The sequence below is a fragment of the Pollachius pollachius genome, assembly GCF_949987615.1.
Source record: "Pollachius pollachius genome assembly, chromosome: 5".
Classification (NCBI taxonomy): domain Eukaryota; kingdom Metazoa; phylum Chordata; class Actinopteri; order Gadiformes; family Gadidae; genus Pollachius; species Pollachius pollachius.
Window position 1 is genome coordinate 26,965,884 of NC_136938.1, and position 20,049 is coordinate 26,985,932.

General features: G+C 52.3%; 1 protein-coding gene across 2 annotated transcripts in view; it reads left to right on the forward strand.

Annotated features, from left to right (window-relative positions):
- large2 (LARGE xylosyl- and glucuronyltransferase 2) overlaps positions 1-20,049 on the forward strand; it is a 51,328-nt gene that overhangs the window by 1,032 nt on the left and 30,247 nt on the right. For both annotated transcript variants that reach the window (XM_079736530.1, XM_079736531.1), the window contains exon 2: positions 15,973-16,085. The gene's annotated coding sequence lies outside the window, so the exon portion shown is untranslated. The remainder of the gene's footprint in view (positions 1-15,972; positions 16,086-20,049) is intronic.

The following is a 20,049-nucleotide window of genomic DNA, read 5'->3' on the forward strand; positions in this document are numbered from 1 at the left end:
GAGAGAGGGAGAGAGGGAGAGAGAGGGGAGAGAGAGAGGAGAGAGAGAGAGAGCGCGAGAGAGAGAGAGAGAGAGAGAGAGAGAGAGAGAGCATGGGTTGATGTGCTTTGGACCGCCCTGGGTTGACTGGGAGTGGATGGATGGAGGCTTACCTGAGAGCGGTTTACCCGGCCTCCAGCGGGCGCCGGCGGGTTCTGGGCTTACACTCTTACACTCACTTTTCTCTTCTTGAAAATCCTTTGATCTGTTCAGTGAATGCAGATACTCCTCATGCACCTCTCTATATCGGTGGCTTCTCCTGTCTTTATGTATGTGTATCTGTGTGTGTGTGTGTGTGTGTGTTAATCCAACCATGACTCAGTTTGGATCTGTGTGTGTGTGTGTGTGTGTGTGTGTGTATGTGTTAATCCAACCATGATTCAGTTTGGATCTGTGTGTGTGTGTGCGTGTGTGTTGGGTGCTCTCGTCTGCGTGTGCACAGGCCTTACAGGGGAGCAACTCTCAGCTCCTTCGCCGGAGCACCTTCGGGAAGCTGACGTGGGAGTGTGTGTGTGTGTGTGTGTGTGTGTATGCAGGGGTTTGTGTGTGCGTGCATGTGCCCGTGTGCGCCTCTGTGTGCGCGTCTGCCTGTGTGTGTCTGTGCGCCCCCCTGCGGCTGCGTGCGTCTGACCCCGCCCCCCGACCACGTCTAATTGAACTGCGCTCTTATCTGCTGAGCCACGGTCGGCCATGGAGGTGCCCCGCTAATACACTCCCTGATATTCTCCTGCAGCCGTATCTCTCTGTTCCGAGCCGACACTACATCCCCCCCCCCACACCCCCCCCCCCCCCCCCCCCCCCCCCCCCCGGTACGCCGGTGTACATCTCCCCCACGTCGTTGCTCTGCCTAAGGCCTGGCGGAGGCGGTCACCTGTACGCGTGGAGGAGAGCGAAGGCTCAGCAGCAGCCTGTGTCGAGGGCCGGCGCGCTGCACACACCGACTCCTGCCGGAGCCAGAGCCCCTCCTGGTGGCTTCGCCCCTGTAGACCTCAGAGAGTGACTCACAGCCGCCGGTCGTTAGGAGACACCCACTCAGCCCCCTTCCCCCCCCCCCCAAAGGCAGGCGGGACTGATCCGAGGTTTTAACAACACCCTCGTCTCTCTCTTTGCTCTCTCTCTCTCTCTCTCTCTCTCTCTGTCTCTCTCTGTCTCTGTCTCTGTCTCTGCTCTCTCTCTCTCTGTCTCTGTCTCTGTCTCTGTCTCTGCTCTCTCTCTCTCTCTCTCTCTGTCCCTGTCTCTGCTCTCTCTCTCTCTCTCTCTGTCTCTGTTCTCTCCCTCTCTCTCTCTGTCTCTGTCTCTGCTCTCTCTGTCTCTCTCTCTGTCTCTGTCTCTGCTCTCTCTCTCTTCCCTCTCGCTCTCCCTTGCTTTTCTCGATTTCCGTCTTTCCATCCAAACCCCCTCCCCCCCTGTCCCTCATCCACCAAGCTCAATGTTTTGGTTTCTCCTCCATTCATCACCCCACTCACTTTATTAGCGTCTGCGTCAGCCTTTGCTCCGTTCATTCCTCCATTGTGTCGTGCACCGCATGTCGAAGTCCATATGTGCTCTACGAGACAGAGCGTCGTTTAATCTGTGTTGTCTTCATCTCTATCATCTTCAGTGTGGGCTTACTCCCCCCCGGCCTCTCTCTTTCTCAAATTCACTACGTCCGTCCGTCTTTCCAGTCATGCTCTGCGTCTCTCACTCATTTCCTTCTCTGCTCCCTCATTGGGCAGCTCATTCGGCGGTGGGGAGCGCCACGGTGTTTAATCATTTGTCTAATTGACGCCCCCCCCCTTCCCCCCCCCATGCACCCGTCGATGGGCACAACCTCTTCGCCGCTTGACTGACATGTTTACGCTTTGCGCTTTCCTCTTCTGGGGCCTTCTGGAAAACCAATACAATTTAGGAAATGAGGAGGAGGAGAATCCACTCTATGGTTGGGATTGAATTCCCTGGAGGGCTCCGGTGCCGAGCCTTATCGGACATTCATAGGTTCAGCCGGGCAGAGGTCACTGGCGTGTGACGGCCCGAGAATATCCTCCTCCTGACCTTTACACCTCAGGGCAAAGGTCGCTGTAGCGGGTCAGAGCTAGCTACTGGCGCCTTGCTATCACTGTAAGCGCTGCCTGTATACAGGCAATGATGCGTATCTCTGATGTGGTCGCCGCCAGTTCTGAGTTATCAGCCGGTTCTGAGTTATCAGCCGGTTCTGAGTTATCAGATGGTTCTTCGTTATCAGCTGGTTCGTAGTTATTAACTGGTTCTTAGTTATCAGCTGGTTCTTAGTTACCAGCTAGTTCTCAGTTATCAGTTAGTACTGAGTTATCAGCTGGTTCTTAGTTATTAGCTCGTTCTTGACTCTTAGCGAGTCCTTGAATGGGCAGAGTAAATCCCTCCCCCCCTGACTCCCCTAGATTAACGGTGGAGATCAGAACGCGGGGTGCGATTGTGTGCGTGTGATCACGGAGGTGTCCTCGTGGCAACATGTCGCCCGGCGGCATCAGATGTGGCGATTAAGGCCCGCTGTGACCCGTTGCCGTAGTGACAGATGGTGGATTGGCTAATGGGAGGGGAGGGAGGAAGAGATTGAGCAGGAAACGGTAGGAGAGAGAGGGGAGTTCTGTTTTATTTACATTCAGTCGTTGAGCACACGATTTATCGGGAGCGCCTGGGAACAAGGCAGAGATAGTAACGTCTGGTAATAAAATCGGAGCGGCTAGATTGGACTGATGGCGTAGGTCAGTCAGGGAGAACGAACCAGCCTTCCCCCCCCCGACACAACACCCCTCCCCCCGTTAACACCAGAGCGTCCATTACACCTAATCTACATTCCTAGCTTCCCCCCTGATAGGGGGTTTCTCAGCCTCCCCCTGCTGTGTCTCTGTCTCACTGGTGCGTCGTTACACACGTGATTAATGATGGATGGCTACAAGAGCAAATTGCATGCATTTATTTCAACATTTATTTGAGCGTGCCACACTTTTCTTGTGGCTCAGCTCGGAGACGTGGTTTATTTACATGTCCATAGACGCTTGGACGTGTGCCATGGCCCGGGATAAGCAGACTGCTTTGTGGATCTATAATTGAGCCGGTTATGAATACTCGTGATAATCAGGATTACAGTGCAGGGTATTCAAGAAATATTTGTCTAATCCGCCGGACTCCTGACCTCTTGACCCCCGCAGTGGGCAGAAGGCTGGTAAACATCGTAACGGTGAAATGATTTAGTAGGTCAAATCAAATGAGCCGATTACATCCATGGCTGCACACCAGAGCCCTCCCATCGCCTTGCAACTTTACTGTGTCTATCCTCTCATTCCAGCCCCCATCTCCCACCTCCGTCCCTTTATCTCTCCTTCATCCCTCCCTTCATCTCCCACCTCCATCCTCTCTCCCTCCTTCACCCCCTCCCATTTAAGTTATCCCCACCCCCCATAAATTCTCCCGTCTCTCTCTCTCTCTCTCTCTCTCTCTCTCTCTCTCTCTCTCTCTCTCTGTCTCTGTCTCCGTGTCTGTCTCTCTCTTCATTTACCCTCTTCTTCACCGATTCACTTTATCCTCACCCCCCATTAATTCTCCCATCCACCCCACTACTCTCTCTCGGTCTCTCTCTCGGTCTCTCTCTCTCTCTCTCGGTCTCTCTCTCTCTCTCTCTCTCTCTCTCTCTCTCCCTCTCTCCATTAACCCTCTTCCTCTCCTCCTCATTGGGTTCCTGAATGCTTTTCTTCTTTCTCCATTAGCCCCCACCGACGACTGCGTTTGTTAATTGCATATGCATACATTAATGTCCCGTGACCTGCACGCACAGCGAGAAATAAATACCCAGTTCGGCCAAGCAGTCAGAGACATTAGCCAGCTTATACCGCCCCCCCCCTTCTCCCAGACACACACTCAAAAACACACACACACACAATCTTCCATCACACAACGCACAACACACCGACACTCCATCACACACACGGTGCAGTCTGGCACACCAAGTCACGTAGCTCCGGTTGTCAGGGGGATGGTGGCATTCAGAGTGGTTCTCTGCTCTGACAGGCGTGTGCGCGTCACGCGGACGTCGGGGGCTGAACTTCTGCTAGGCGGTTGTGGGTGTACACAGGCCCACCCTCGGCGTTAGATAATTCCTCTCTTACTCTCCCGGCTCGCCTCTGTCTCCATCTCTCTGTTCCCTGTCTCACACCCCGGCCATATTGTGCAACAGGATGCTCTAAAAGAACGAATCGATACACTCTCTCTCTCTCAACACACACTCAAGCCTCCCGCTCGCTCCCACTCTGTGTCCTTCTCTCGCTCTCTGTGATTGAGCCGGAGTGGAAAACACATTACTCGGGCCCATCTCTGATGATCTGCTTTCCCGTCAGTCCGTAGCCTCCCTTCCTCTCTCGTCTGCCTAATAGGTCACAGGTCCAGGAACTACTGCTGGGCCTATTATGTACTCCCCTGGCGCAATGCCTCTCTAAAGGCACAGCATGCCCCCCAGCCATGAGTACATCATCCCGGGAGGGGAAGGCTGTTACAGCAGGGTTGTATATACCTGAGGAGGAGTGTTGGTTTGTTGCTCTGGATGTTTGGAGTAAACAGGTTTGGAGGGTTAGGGTTTGCTTGTCCACACAAGCCGGATCCGAGTTCTCAGGGTAATATTTTGTTTAAAAGAGTTAACGCTTAACAGTGGCAGCCTCACCAAAAGGCCAAACTCAAGTATTGCTTTAAAGCGAAGTCTTACTTTTATTCACCATCCCAACCATCTTGGCAACGACATGATTGTTGGGCGGCCGTGGCCCAAGGGGCAGGCGTGAGTGTCGAGGTGTCTCTGAGCGAGACGCCTCACCCTCACTGCTCCCGACGAGCTGGCTGTCGCCCTGCGTGGTTGAGACCCGCTTTTGGTGTGTATCAATGTGTGCATGAATGGATGAATGTTAATGCAATAACTTTAAAGTGCTTTGAGTGGCGCTGGTTAGAAAGACGCGACATAAACGCAGTCCATTTACCATAATAGGTGGTGCTACAGTCAGGCGCTTCCTTGTTTTGTGTCATTCCTTATCGTTCCCTTGCGGCATGTTGAACGCGTTGAATCTCTGATATCCGATCGCGGCACTTGACATAGGATCGCCTCTGGCTTTGTAATATTTGCGTAAGCTATCCGGAACATTCTGGTGAAGACTCTGTCGACCACAGTAGGAAGACCTACAGTGTTCCACGGACGTCCACTGCCAGCTCAAGTCTCGGTTGATTGTATAGAACGCACGCACGCACACACACACATATATATAAACACACACACAACCATGCCTTAAAGGGTCCTCATAGATTCCCAGTATGCATGAAAAACCTTCTCACTTGTTTTCTGCTGCGATGGCGTTAAATCCCTCAGTTTCACAATGCATTTATACTGATTCATGCTGAAATGTGAAAATATTCAGACAGTAATTATGTTATATATTACTTAATTAGGCTCTTGTGTTTAAAAGTGTTTTTGCGACTTAGCCAGCCTGCCTTTTCAGATAATTCCACGTTACATAAGCAGCCAGGAGTTAAAGGCTAAGAGACTGCTGTCTCAAATTAAATAGCTGAAATATTAAAGTGTGTTTGGGGGGGTTCCTCTAAGGGCCTCATTCAAGGTCTTGATTAGACACATAAACTTGGGAGAGGAAAAGGGCCAAGAAACATTGTTTTGGGCCGGCTGGCATACAGGAATCCAGGGTTCTCCTAGATGAGAGAATAACAGTGGTTTGGCCATTACAGTTACATAACTTTTCCTGCCCCATTACCCAAGTGGCAAGCAGTGGTAGCCGGACAGACAGACAAAACGCATGTTCTTTTCAACAAGGTCGGACGGATCAACCAATCACCAGCAGCACACTGGAGCCTAAGACCTATTCGGTCATGACCTATGACCTTTCGGCATCCCATCCTCGCCCACCCCGCCCAGCCTCCAACTTTCCAAAGTGCTGTGTGTCTGGCAGACATGAGAACACTTACAGGGCCCTGGAGTCGAGGGCTGAGGGCCGGGGCTCCTGGAGAGGGGCCCGTATGGAATCAGGGTTGGCAGGGGGGGCCTCCCTGTTGTAGGGCGGGGCCCAAACATGAGGCCACTTGTCCAGGCTTTCACATGCAGGAGACGCTGTGAACTGGAACCAGGGAGAGGGGGGGGGGGGGGGGGGGGGGTCATCTGCTGGCTTTGTGTATGCAGAGTGGAGGGTCCTTTTGTCCTCCACCTCGGCCGGCCTCTGCCTATCATGGAGGGGGGGGGGGGGGGGGGGAGAGGCGTAAGGAGAGATGAACTCCCCTATCCGTGTGATCCCACCCACCAACCCCCAAACGCACCCCGATGACGGTCACACCCGGCCAACAGGGGTGACCCCCGTAAGCCTCAAGGCAGTGCTTCCAGTTACCTCCCCCTCCCCCCCACCCCCCAACCAACCTTCTCTGGCGGTCAACATCACGCCTTTCCCCTCCCGTTCCTCTTTATATTGTTGTCTTTTACTGGGCTGTGGTTTTTATGTGTGTGTGTGTGTGTGTGTGTGTGTGTGTGTGGGGCGGGGGGGTGTTTGTGCATGTGTCTAAGCTTGTGCGTGTGTTTGTCTGTGCGTCTGCATGGGTGTGTGTGTGTGTGTATGCGTGTGTGGATGCACATCCGTGTGTGTGTCTATGCGTATGTGTCTGCGTCTGCGTATATGTGTGTGTATGCGTGTGCAGTGGGTTCTATCCATGTGTTGGCCAGTGTCCAGCCTCTCTATATTGGTATATTATCTTCCCCGTCTATTAAAGCTATGATTGCAGTGGGGGGGCTGACCACCTGTTCACCAACCAGCTCTCTCTGCCATGACAGTCATCAGTCACATGCTTCTATATTTAACGATAGCGCAGTGAGCCAACACTGATGGCAGCAAGTGTTAATTTTCCTTACTTTCCTTACATCAAGTGTTAATTTTCCTTACTTTCCTTACATCAAGTGTTAATTTTCCACATTTTATCAAGTTGCACCACGCACTTTGTGTCATTCTCCCAGTGTGCCTGTGAATTCTCAAACGCTCCATAAGACCGTGTTGGATAAATGCAAGATCAGGCTTTGAAGGCTAGCACTGCACCGTTCACAGCTGGATATGCATTGTAATGTTTCCTAATGAGTAACAGATTGAGATATGTGGGCTAGTTGCGAATACATGACCTTACATAACTTCCCCCTCAACCCACTTTACTTGGCAACCTGAAAACAGCAGCTCCCACTCCTTTTGCTCTCTCTCCCCCTCTCTCTGTCTCTCTCTCTGTCTCTCTCCCCCCCTCTCTCTGGCTCCCTCCCCCCCTCTCTCTGTCTCTCTCCCCCCCTCTCTCTGTCTCTCTCCCCCGTCTCTCTTGCTCTCTGGCTCTCTCTCTCTCCCCCCCCCTCTCTCTCTCTCTGGCTCTCTCTGGCTCTCTCTCTCTCTCTCTCTCTCTTCCCCCCCCTCTCTCTCTCTGGCTCTCTCTCTCTCTCTCTCTCTCTCTCTCTCTCCCCCCCCCTCTCTCTCTCTCTGGCTCTCTCTCTCTCGCTCTCTCTCCCCCCCCCCTCTCTCTCTGGCTCTCTCTGGCTCTCTCTCTCTCTCTCTCTCTCTCTCTCTCTGTAAATCGGGGGACCTGGCTGGCTGGTGGGGGCGGGGCTTGTTGTGGAAGAGTTCACAGGAAGGATAGGAGGAAGCAGCGCTGGTACTTTGCAGGGACGCTGATGTAGCATGGCTAGCTGCTGCTGCTGCCTCCCGCCCCCCCCCTACTCCCCATGCCCCCCTGTTGCCCTAGCAGGGGGACATGCTATAGCTCCTAAGCTCCACGTGAACACACGCTATATGTGTGTATATGTCTGTATGTGTCTGTATATATGTGTATATGGCTGTATATGGCTGAATTCCCCTTATAGTGCTCTATGCTGGATGGATGTTAGATGCGTCTGGTTAGAGATACCTCTTGCTATATACCTCTGGTTAGATACCTCTGGTTATGAGCATCTAGTTAGATGGTTCTTGTTAGGAGTGTCTGGTTAGATGGTTCTAGTTAGAAGGTTCTACTTAGACGGTTCTGGTTAGATGGTTCTAGTTAGATGGTTCTGGTTAGGTGGTTCTGATTAGTTATCTCTGGTTAGATGGTTCTGATTAGATATCTCTGGTTAGATGGTTCTGATTAGATATCTCTGGTTATAAGCATCTAGTTAGATGGTTCTAGTTAGATGGTTCTAATTAGATGGTTCTACTTTGACGGTTCTGGTTAGATGGTTCTAGTTAGATGGTTCTGGTTAGATGGTTCTGGTTAGATGGTTCTGGTTAGGTGGTTCTGATTAGTTATCTCTGGTTAGATGGTTCTGATTAGTTATCTCTGGTTAGACGGTTCTAGTTAGATGGTTCTGGTTAGATGGTTCTGGTTAGATGGTTCTGGTTAGATGATTCTGGTTAGGTGGTTCTGATTAGTTATCTCTGGTTAGATGGTTCTGATTAGTTATCTCTGGTTAGACGGTTCTAGTTAGATGGTTCTGGTTAGATGGTTCTGGTTAGATGGTTCTGGTTAGATGGTTCTGGTTAGATGATTCTGGTTAGGTGGTTCTGATTAGTTATCTCTGGTTAGCAGCGTCTGCTGCGGCTCTCTAACCTGCGACGACATCGCCTCTCAGGCTGGCTCCGCCCCCTTGACCTTCTGCTCACGCTCCGGCGCGCCGCTCATTACCGCGGGGCGCTGGGCGTGAAGTAGGGTGTACCCCCCCCCCCCCCATCCAGCCGGACAGACTCTTAACGCCCCCCCTCAGTGCGCCCCGTGCTGAAGGATGACGGCGGTGCCCCGATGGACGAGGCGGAGGCGGGCGTCGACTGCCCGGCCCGGCCGCTGTGAGGACAGAGACCCAGAGAGGAGCTGGAGACACTGTGGCAAATGAACGACATGGAGGCGATATTAAAGGCCATATAACATTGTGAAGGCGCAGATTTTGCATGAATCCTCTCAAACCGGCGCGACTGATGGCACAAATACACACACACACACACACACACACACACACACACACACACACACAAGCTATTAATCTTGTTCATAAATGATGCAGGCTCCATTCTGACAGCCCTCCAGAGTGTTCGCCCCTGAGCCAACTGGGTGGTGACTGCAAGGGAATTGGGTGTGTGTGTGTTTGTGTGTGTCTGTGTTTGTTTGTTTGCATGCGTGTGTGTGTGAGAGATAGTGAGGGTGTGTGAACAGGTGTGTGTGCTGTGTGAGAGAGAGTGTGAGCATGTGTATGAGGTAGTGTGAGGTAGTACGTGCGTTTTAAGATCAAATCATTGACTCCATCTCTTCGCGCCTCCAAGTGTAAATCTTGTGCTTTCCGCGCCTAATGCGTTCATTTTGGTTCCTGCGCTTCAAGACACTTGCTCTTCAAGCCGAAAGATAAATAATGTCGAGATGCGCGCTTTACCCGTTGTGCTTGAAAGCAAAAACCCTTCTGAGGTTTTTAAATGTCATTGTATGCATGTAAAGAACTCTCGATTCATGTTAGAGTTTCAGACAGGTTTTCACTCGGGTGCCACGGCAGGGAATACCCTTATTTCCTTGTGACTTCAACATGAGGACACTGTCAACACGTCACATGGTTACCACATCAGGGTTGTCTTGGTTCCTGTTGAATAGAAGAAACTCAGAATGCATCATACTAGAAGCAATGAGCTATGCTGTTGATCTTATACGGCACGTTTACATGGAGCCATGTGGCCCAGGAGGTAGAGCGGGTTGGCTGTTAACCGGAAAGTTGCTAGTTCGATCCCCGGCTCGAGTGTCGAGGTGTCCCCGAACAGGACACCTCACCCTGACTGTTCCCGACAAGCTGGTTTTCCCCTTGCATGCTTGACTCCTCCGTCGGTGTGGGAATTTGTGCATGAACGGGTGAATGTCAGGTAGTATTGTAAACTGCTTTGAGTGGCAACTGATGAGAATAGAGCTGTATGAATGCAGTCCATTTACCATTTATGTGAAGGTTTCATAGTAAATGTTCCGGAAAGGTTGTACATTGTGGATGTGGCCGATTTCTTTTAAGTTATTTAAACCAACTTGAGACCTTAAGACAAGTGAAACCTATTTGTGATAATCCGATGTGAGTAATACAGTGATGTGGTTATCAAATTAGGAGCAGTAGAGTTGTCATCATTGAAAACTCACAACAGGTTGATTACCTCGATACAGAATGAGAGGCTGATATCCAGGCTGATCATCATAATGTGAGCAGTTGCTCATGATAATCTTAATTGGACCAGTAGAGAGTGATTATATGATCAGTGTAAAAGAGCCGAATATGGCTCTCTTACGACACTACTCAATACGGTACGATGTGACCATTTCTGTTGAGTTCTGCTTCCCATTCAGCCCGTCTACACTACCGTTCAAAAGTCTGGGGTCACGTAGAAGTGTCCTTATTTTTTAAAGAAAAGCACTGTTTTATTCAATGAAGATACATTTTTATTTATCAGAAATACAGTCTAGACCAGGGGTCTCAAACTTGCGGCCCGGGGGCCAATTGAGGCCCGCGGGATGATATTTTGTGGCCCCCTACTTGACATCAAAGTTTAGTGTTAGTGCGTTGTTGTCAAACGCACATTTTTGCTGAGTGGCTTGCCACGCTTTTTTATCACTTGTGATAAGGTGACCAGATGTCCCGGTTTTGCCGGGACAGTCCCAATTTTGAGTTGCGTGTCCTGAGTCCCGACAAAAACCAAAGGCGCTAGAATGTCCCGGTTTCCACCAACCACTATGAAATGTCCCCTGTTGTCAGCGATTACATAGCCAAGGTGATCTAATTATAGCCCGATCATTAACTTAGATTGGGTCAGTTGTGCTCCTTTTTTCTGTGGAATACTTGATGCGGCCCAGCCTGACCCAGACTCTACCTCCGGCGGCCCCCAGGTAAGTTGAGTTTGAGACCCCTGGTCTAGACATTGTTAATTGGGTAAATGACTATTCTAGCTGGAAACGGCAGATTTTTATGGAATATCTACCCAGGTGTACAGAGGCCCATTTCAAGCGGCCATTACTTCTGTGTTCTAATGGTACATTGTTTGCTAATCGTGTTAAAAGGATCATTGATGATTAGGAAACCCTTGTGCAATTATGTAAGCACATAATCCCTCTTCATCTCCCCTTTTGTAGAAAATGACTTCCACCAAATAATGTGTTGGTTTTGCGTGTTTTATTGTTTTAATACAAACAGCAAATCCTGTGTCGGCATCAGAAGGCGTGAGTTTTACGACGCCTCGGAAGTAATGGAAAGTGTGTTTTAAGTGTTGCCTAATTCACACTGTGGTTCAAAAGAACAACGTTTGTGTACGCACGCTGCGCTTGTTGGCTTTTACCGCCAGCTGTCACTCGGATGGTGGTCTCTCGCCAGCCGGGTTCAAGCTACAAGCTAACAGCTCCGCCACTTGCGTTGTGACGCACGGTGTTATGTGGTTTAAAGATGCCCACGCAAACACACACACATACCCTTAAATAGATGCACAAGCACGCACGCACACACACACACACACACACATATGCTTGCACAAACAAACACACAAAAACACACACATACATGCACATGTATGCACAAGCACCTAAGAAACACACATATACACGCACACACACACACACTTTATATGCATGGCCCCACACACACACACACACACACACACACACACACACACACACACACACACACACAAACACAGATACACACACACACACACACATATACACATTAAAGAGCCGAGGAGAATGGGAGAGGAAGTGGACAGGCAAAGCAGCTGGGATTTCTTGGTGTCCTCCCAGCCAGACACCAGGTCAGATATTCCCTGTCGTCGTTATACAGAGACGTTTTAACCTCCTGCTGTGAGGCCAGAGACCAGGTGAGAGGGAGAGAAAGGGAAAATCCATGTGACAGTTTTGTAAAATGTCATGGGCAGGCGTTTTAAAAAGCGAGTGACTGTTGTAACAGTGAGGCGCGGTGTGTGCACTCCTGACGTGTGTGTGTGTGTGTGTGTGTGTGTGCCTAGCTTGTGTACACATTGTGAGCGGCAACAAGAGAGAGGTCTTGTTCAACATTCACCTCTCCCTTTTCTCAAAGCTACGCGGGATTGCTTTGTCCTTGACATGTATTTAACCTGTTCCCTTTGCCTTGATGTACCGAACCATTTAGAGAGCGAGGGCTGTGCCGTATGAACAGACTACACAGGCTAATGGAGGACCTCTACAGAGCCCGGTCTAGTTCAAAGTGAGCCGTAGCGTGCTGCTGCTGCTGCTGCTGACGCTCGTATTCCTGGGCCACTGGCTCCCAGACTGGCCGTGCATGAAGCTATTCCGGGAACGTCGCTTTAGCCTGCGTGTGTCTCTCTCGGAGAACAACACGCAAACGCAACAGAGCCACCTCAGCTTCAATCACCATCCATGCCCTCCACCACAGCAGAAACACCTCAGGCCGGCTCTGAGGCTGTCCTGACCTGCTCCGGTTAGACCTGGGCGTTGGGCTGGAGGAGGAGGGAGAGATATTATTTAGATGTTCTGAACGTTTAATGGAGCGTGGATCAAGACTGCGATGCCCTCATTACTCTCTGTGGCTCTCGCTGCTAAGCAGAGCAGTTGCATTAGCCGAATGTGACACAGTCTCGCTCTCTCTTTCCTTCCTCTCTCTCTCACTAACTCCTTCCTCTCTCTCTCTCACTAACTCTCCTCTCTCTCTCTCTCTCTCTCTCTCCCTACCTCTCTCTCACTAACTCTCTCTCTCTCTCTCTCTCTCTCTCTCTCTCTCTCACTACCTCTCTCACTACCTCTCTCTCTCTCTCTCTCACTAACACTCTCATATCTCTCTCAATACCTCTCTCAACTTTCTCTCCTCTCCCTCTACTCTCTCTACCCACTCTCTCCTTTTTCTCTCTATCTCTACTCCCTCTCTCCTCTCTCTACTCCCTCTACTCTCTCTCCTTTTCATCTCTCCTCTCTCTCTGACTACCTCTCTTCTCTCTCTTCTCCCTCTCTCTGCTCCCTCTACTCCCTCTGTCCTTTTTCTCTCTCTCTCTCTCTGCTACCTCTCTCCTCTCCCGCTCTCTTCTCCCTCTCCCTCCCTCTCTCCAGCCTCTACCTCCCCTTCGTGTGGTACTGCCTGTCACAGAGGAGGGCCTGGGAGGTGGGTAATCACCATGCACATTGCAATAATGAATATGGAAAAGGCAGAGGGGAGGGGGGGATGTGCTGCACGCTAAGTGTTTTCGGTCAGCCGGGAGGGTCTTCAGAACGGCCTGTACCATTACTAGGTGAGCTCCCCGCAACCAGTGGGTGGGCGGTATTGGCGGGCCACTTCTGATAGCCACATTAATTTAAAGAATTAGCACACACACACACACACACACACACACACACACACACACACACACACACACAGATACACACGCACACACACATACACACAAACACTTTATGGTGAGGAGTTTGCTGATGTTATCGCGCTTGATTAGAATACTTGTTTGCTTAACCCATTGGCGGTGTGTGTGTGTGTGTATGTGTATGTGTTTGTCTGTGTGTGTGTGTGTGTGTGTGTGTGTGTGTGGAGGGGCTTGATGACTCAACGAGGGGACAGATTTGGATTGCTGTGTTGCTTGCTCTAACAGCAGGGTTGCTCTAACAGCACCCTGTTCTGTGGGTTTGAGGTTAATTACCCCATCCCACCTCCCCCCCTCTTCAAACGACCCCTGCCGTTTGAAGAGATGGGGGGGGGGTGGCTGAAATTAACCTAAAATCCACACACATCTCTCCCTCATCCCCTACACACACACACACACACACACACACACACACACACACACACACACACACAGATGTGCATGTATTTACCTGTATGTCAATTATGGCACCCATTGCACTCCTGACCATCCCTGGAAGAAGGGATGGACTATGCGTTTCTTCTCAAGATTTCTTCCTTGCTAATTTCAAGGGAGTTTTTTCTTGGGTAAAGGGGGGTGTCATAAATATTTGGCCTGTTAAGCCCTTTGAGACTGTAATGGTGATTAAGGGCTATACAAATAAAATTGAATTGAATTGAATTGCATGCCCCAACAGTTCCACCAAACACGGCTGGGTTACCCGTCTCTGTTCCCGCGTGAAGCCTGCATCCAGGACACCAATCCACTGCATAATGCTGCCTCCCCCCCGCGCACAGTTACACAAACCTTCCCACCACTTTTAACACGGCCACATGCGCACACACAAACACACACATGCACGCACAGAGACACGCGCACGCCCGCACAAAGACACACAGAGACAAACAAACACGCACGCACGCACACAGACATGCACACACAGACACACACACATAGAGACGCACAAACAGGCACAAAAACACGCTAGGAAGCATAGCTAATGACGGGAGCAGTATGAGATGCACGTGAACGTGCACAGGTGCCTTCCCCCCCAGCCCCGACCCCGGGTCAGATAAAGAGATCCATGGCGTTGCTTCCTGTAAAACGGCAAGATGGATGTCCCTCCTCACGCCACCGGGGAACTTCTAACAAACAAACAAACAAACAAACAACAGCAGCACTTCAGCCATCCGATCACAGCCTACTGCCAGTGACCTCCTAGGGTGTTGTGGTGTGGGTGGGCCCCATGACGTCAGTGTGTGTGTGTGTGTGGGTGTGTGTGTGTTTGTGTGTGAGGGTGGGTGTGTGCGAGAAAAGTGTGTGTGTGTGTGTGTAAGAGACGAGTGCGTTATTGTGTGTGTGTGTGTCTTCATTTGTTTTGTTATTCGGATTGCAGCCCACACTCTATTCCATGTGGATGTAGATTACCCTCCCCTCCCCCCTCCCCCCTCCCTTCCCCCTCCCCCCTCCTCCCCTCCCCTCCCTCCCTCCCTCCCTCCCCTCCCTCCCCCCTCCCCTCCCCCCTCCCTTATCCCCCCTCCTCCCTCCAAATCTCCCACTAATCTGTCACAATGTGGGTGTTTGGGGCGGAGAGACGGACTTTTTACACATGCACACGTGCACATGTACATACACACGCACATATACACATAATATAAATACATACATGCACATATATGCACAAACACGGACAAACACACATATATGCATGCGCAAACAAACACACACATACACATGCCCACACGCACCTGTGTGCAAAAGCACACACACACACACACACACACACACACACACACACACACACACAGATCGTGCTCAAGGGCGGAATTTTCCAGTGCCTTAAACAGGCCTTGTGTCGTGTCCCTCTGCTGAGCGACGCTGCAGAGAGCCAGCCATCTGGCCCGGGCGCAGAGAGCCAGGCAGCAGCAACATAAAGCTCCTCGACGCCGCTCTGCTCTTTATCAGTGTCGGGCGCCCGCCTCGCCTACCCCACCCTGTTCCCCGCTCCTCCCAGGAGACAGCCACCACCTCCGCCCCCGGTCCTGCTCTTTGTGAGGCTATCCTACCCCCACCCTGTTCCCCGCTCCTCCCAGGAGACAGCCACCACCTCAGCCCCCGGTCCTGCTCTTTGTGAGGCTATCCTACCCCCACCCTGTTCCCTGCTCCTCCCAGGAGACAGCCACCACCTCCGCCCCTGGTTCTTCTCTTAGTGCTCTTAGGCCTGGACTGGAGCACTGGGTCAGAAACCAGTCCAGTATGCATGGCCTCGGACGCTGCTGCCCGACTGACTCTAGTCTGTCCCTGCCTGGTCAGCCTAGACTCCCGGTTTTGAGTGTGCATTCATTTCAGGCCCTCTGCTCTCTGAGGGACGACGCACGACGAGGGTCAGCGACTCGACCGAAGCGTCCGTTTGTAACCGCATCCGACTGCGCGCTTTAGGCGTAAACGTAAACCACTTACACCCCACCCCCCCCACACACACACCCGACACCAACCGCCGTGTCACCGAACCCGGAGCCCCAGCGTCCCTCACGGCTGACCCCCTCTGTCTCCCTCTCCGCAGGTCGGACCCTTTCCCCGGAGCGTCGCACGCGGCCACCGGGAGACGTCTCCTGCCCGGCCTCGCCGCCGCACCCACCCACCCCCGGTCTGGGAACTGTAGCGCCGGACAGCCTGGTAAGGACGCCATCGCCGCCCTGTCGCCACACTCCCACCGCTTTCAACGAACACGCCCACGTGTACATGCACACAGACAGCACACACACACACACACACACACACATATAAGCATGCAAACACAAACACACACACACACACATATAAGCATGCAAACACACACACACACACACACACACACATGGACACACACACACATGCACACACACACACACATACACATACATGCACATATATACACACACACACACAGACACACAAACCCCCCCCACACACACACACAAACACACACACACACACACACACACGTGGCGATGAGGATACCATCACCTCTCCTTCTCCTCCTCTGCTGTAGTCGCGTGCTGTTGCTCATGTCTTCCATCTGCTCCATGGAGTGATCTGCTGGGGTGTGTGTGTGTGTGTGTGTGTGTGTGTGTGTGTGTGTGTGTGTGTGTGTGTGTGTGTGTGTGTGTGTGTGTGTGTGTGTGTGTGTGTGCGTGGAGGAGCAGGCTGTTATGTATATTGGTTTTAAAGAAGCTCAGCAGCGCAGTGTGAAGAGGTGAGAACTAATGTCACACCGGATTATGGTGCAGCAAGAGCTTCACTCCCACCTCTCCCCCGAGCCGCGATGGTGTGTGTGTGTGTGTGTGTGCGTGTGTGTGTGTGTGAGAGTTGGTGTGTGTGTCTGTGTACAGTATGTGTATGTGTGTCTAAACAGTGATCTCATGAGGTACCACTTCTCTCAGATCCTGTGCATCAGTAGCCTCCTCCACCACCACCAACACCACCACCACCACCCTCTTTCTCGCCCCGCTTTGATCCGTGCGCTCTCAACACCACCCGCGAATAGCCTGGCTTTAGATTAACTCTCATTAAACATTTAAAAGTCAGTCTACATCCCGCACTGTCCGCCTCTACAGAGACAGCGTCACATCGCTTGGTGTGTGTGTGTGTGTGTGTGTGTGTGTGTGTGTGTGTGTGTGCGTGTGTGTAAGTTAGCCAGTACTGAGGCGATAATGGGTGGTCTCAATAATGCTGTCTTCGTACATTACCTCCAAACGCATATGAAAGCATATTGTGGCTGGCTCTGATCGTTCAGCATGTGTTGTAAATAGGACACATTAGGGCGCATTAGTGTAAAGCTGTGCTCTTTTATGAGAGTGGCCCACGTGTATGCATGCCATCCTTACAGCTCAGCTCAGCACAGCACAGCACAGCACAGCACAGCACACACACACACACACACACACACACACACACACACACACACACACACACACACACACACACACACACACACACAAATACCTTCCCTCTACCTGCCTTCTCTCATGGACATAATTGCCATTTCAGGAACGTGAGTTTTGTTCTGTTGTTTGGTTATTGAAACGTGTACGATAATTACAAAAATAACCTTTAATCAACTAACGCAAATGACATGTGGCTGTGAATATTATTTAGTTGTGTGTGTGTATGCATGTATGTGTGTGTGTGTGTGTGTGCATGTGCGTGTGTGTGTATGCATGTGTGTGTGTTTGTGTGTGTCTGCGCACATGCGTGTGCGGTTGTGTGTGCGTATGCGCGTGCACGTGTGTGTGCATGTGTGTGCATGTGCGTGTGTGCCTGTGTAATCATGTATATGTGTTTGTATGTGTGTCTGTGCGTATGCGTGCGTGTGTGTGTGTGTGTGTGTGTGTGTGTGTGTGTGTGTGTGTGTGTGTGTGTGTGTGTGTGTGTGTGTGTGTGTGTGTGTGTGTGTGTGTGTGTGTACGTGGGGGAGACCAACAGGAGCGGCCTCACAGTGTAACCCTACACACTGTTGTGCAGGTAGAGCGGGGGGGATGAGGCCCTGACCGATAGACGGCGGACAGATTACTGCGGAGCGCTTAGGGCTGGAGATGACCTGCCTTATAATGAGATCCTGCAAGGTGACAGGAAGACAGCCCCCCGCCAGCTCCCTTTGTGTGGCGCAGACACACACACACACACACAGACACACACACAAGAAGACACACATCAAGGTACGCACACCAACCCCCACACACACACTCAAACACACAAGGAGACACAACAAGCTGCTCACACGCACAAAGACATGCACAAATAGACACATGCTCCACATGCAAATACATGCACGCACACACACACACACACACACACACACACCCTCAAAGGTCTCCCAGCATCCAGTGACGGACAGAGACTCCCCCCCGCCCCACACCCGTCCCTGTGACCTCATCGAATAACATCCCTGGGTCCCTACCGTCCGATTGGTCTCTGGATCCATTACGAGCAGTGGGGCGGTGGTGATGTGCTGACGTGGCGTCGTGGTGGTGGGGTTATGGTGCAGCGTGGGAGGGGAGGAGGTGAACGGTGGAAGGGACCGTACCCAGAGACCCACACCCCTGCTGGACCTCCTCCTCCCCCATCTCAGCCTCCTCTTCCTCCTCTCCCTGCTCGACCACTCTTCCTCCTCCCCCCCTCCTCCTCTGTCTCCTCCCCCCCCCCCTCCCTTCCTCCTCCTCCTCTCCCTGCTGGACCGCTCTTCCTCCTCCCCTCTCCTCCTCCTCCTCCTCCCCTTTCCCTGCTGGACCTCTCTTCCCCCCCCCCCCCCCTCCTCCTCCTCCTCCTCCTCCTCCTCCTCCTCCTCCTCCTCCTCCTCTCCCTTCTGGACCTATCTTCCTCCCCCCCTCCTCCTCCTCCTCCTCCTCTCCCTGCTGGACCTCTCTTCCTCCTCCCCTCTCCCTGCTGGACCTCTCTTCCTCCTCCCACTCCTCCTCCCCTCTCCCTGCTGGACCTCTCTTCCTCCTCCTCCTCCTCCTCCCCTCTCCCTGCTGGAGCTCTCTTCCTCCTCCCACTCCTCCTCCTCCTCCCCTCTCCCTGCTGGTTGTGTTTCTCCTAGCGTTGTCTTCCCGGCCGCGCCTCCGCCTCCAGCTGGCCATTTTGTTGTGACTGGTGTGGGAATGAAGAGAACGCCTTTTGAAGGCGGGAAAACGCAAAAGGGAGGCAATGGAAAGAGACAAGATATTAATTCCCAGGCGCCCGGCGCTCGTATTAGTGCCTGTCCTAGCGCTTCATCCCCACCCCCACCTCTCTACACATCATCCACCATCCTGCACAATTCCTCTGTGCTCCGCTTATATACTACTCCTCCTCCTCGTCCTCCTCCAAATGCTCCTCGCTCACTCTCACTCCCCCTCCTGTCATGGAGATGAATGTGTGTTGCCTGATAGAGAGCTATGGGGACCGAGTTCCACCGAGGAAATGAACTCATCCCACTGTCTCTACTGCATCGCTGGCCGCTCTCCTCCCCTCTCCTCCTCTCTCCTCCCTCCTCCCCTCTCCTCCTCTCTCCTCCCCTCTCCTCCGCTCTCCTCCTCTCTCCTCCTCTCTCCTCCTATCTCCTCCCCTCTCCTCCTCTCTCCTCTCTCCTCCTCTCTCCTCTCTCCTCCCCTCTCCTCCTCTCTCCTCCCTCCTCCCCTCTCCTCCTCTCTCCTCTCTCCTCCCCTCTCCTCCTCTCTCCTCTCTCCTCCCCTCTCCTCCTCTCTCCTCTCTCCTCCTCTCTCCGCTCTCCTCCTCTCTCCTCCCCTCTCCTCCTCTCTCCTCTCTCCTCCCCTCTCCTCCTCTCTCCTCTCTCCTCCTCTCTCCGCTCTCCTCCTCTCTCCTCCCCTCTCCTCCTCTCTCCTCCCTCCTCCCCTCTCCTTCCCTCTCCTCCTCTCTCCTCTCTCCTCCCCTCTCCTCCTCTCTCCTCTCTCCTCCTCTCTCCTCTCTCCTCCCCTCTCCTCCTCTCTCCCCTCTCCTCCCCTCTCCTCCGCTCTCCTCCTCTCTCCCCTCTCCTCCGCTCTCCTCCTCTCTCCCCTCTCCTCCCCTCTCCTCCGCTCTCCTCCTCTCTCCTCTCTCCTCCCCTCTCCTCCTCTCTCCTACCTCTCCTTCTAAGGCTGTCCTCTTTGGGTTTGGTCTATGC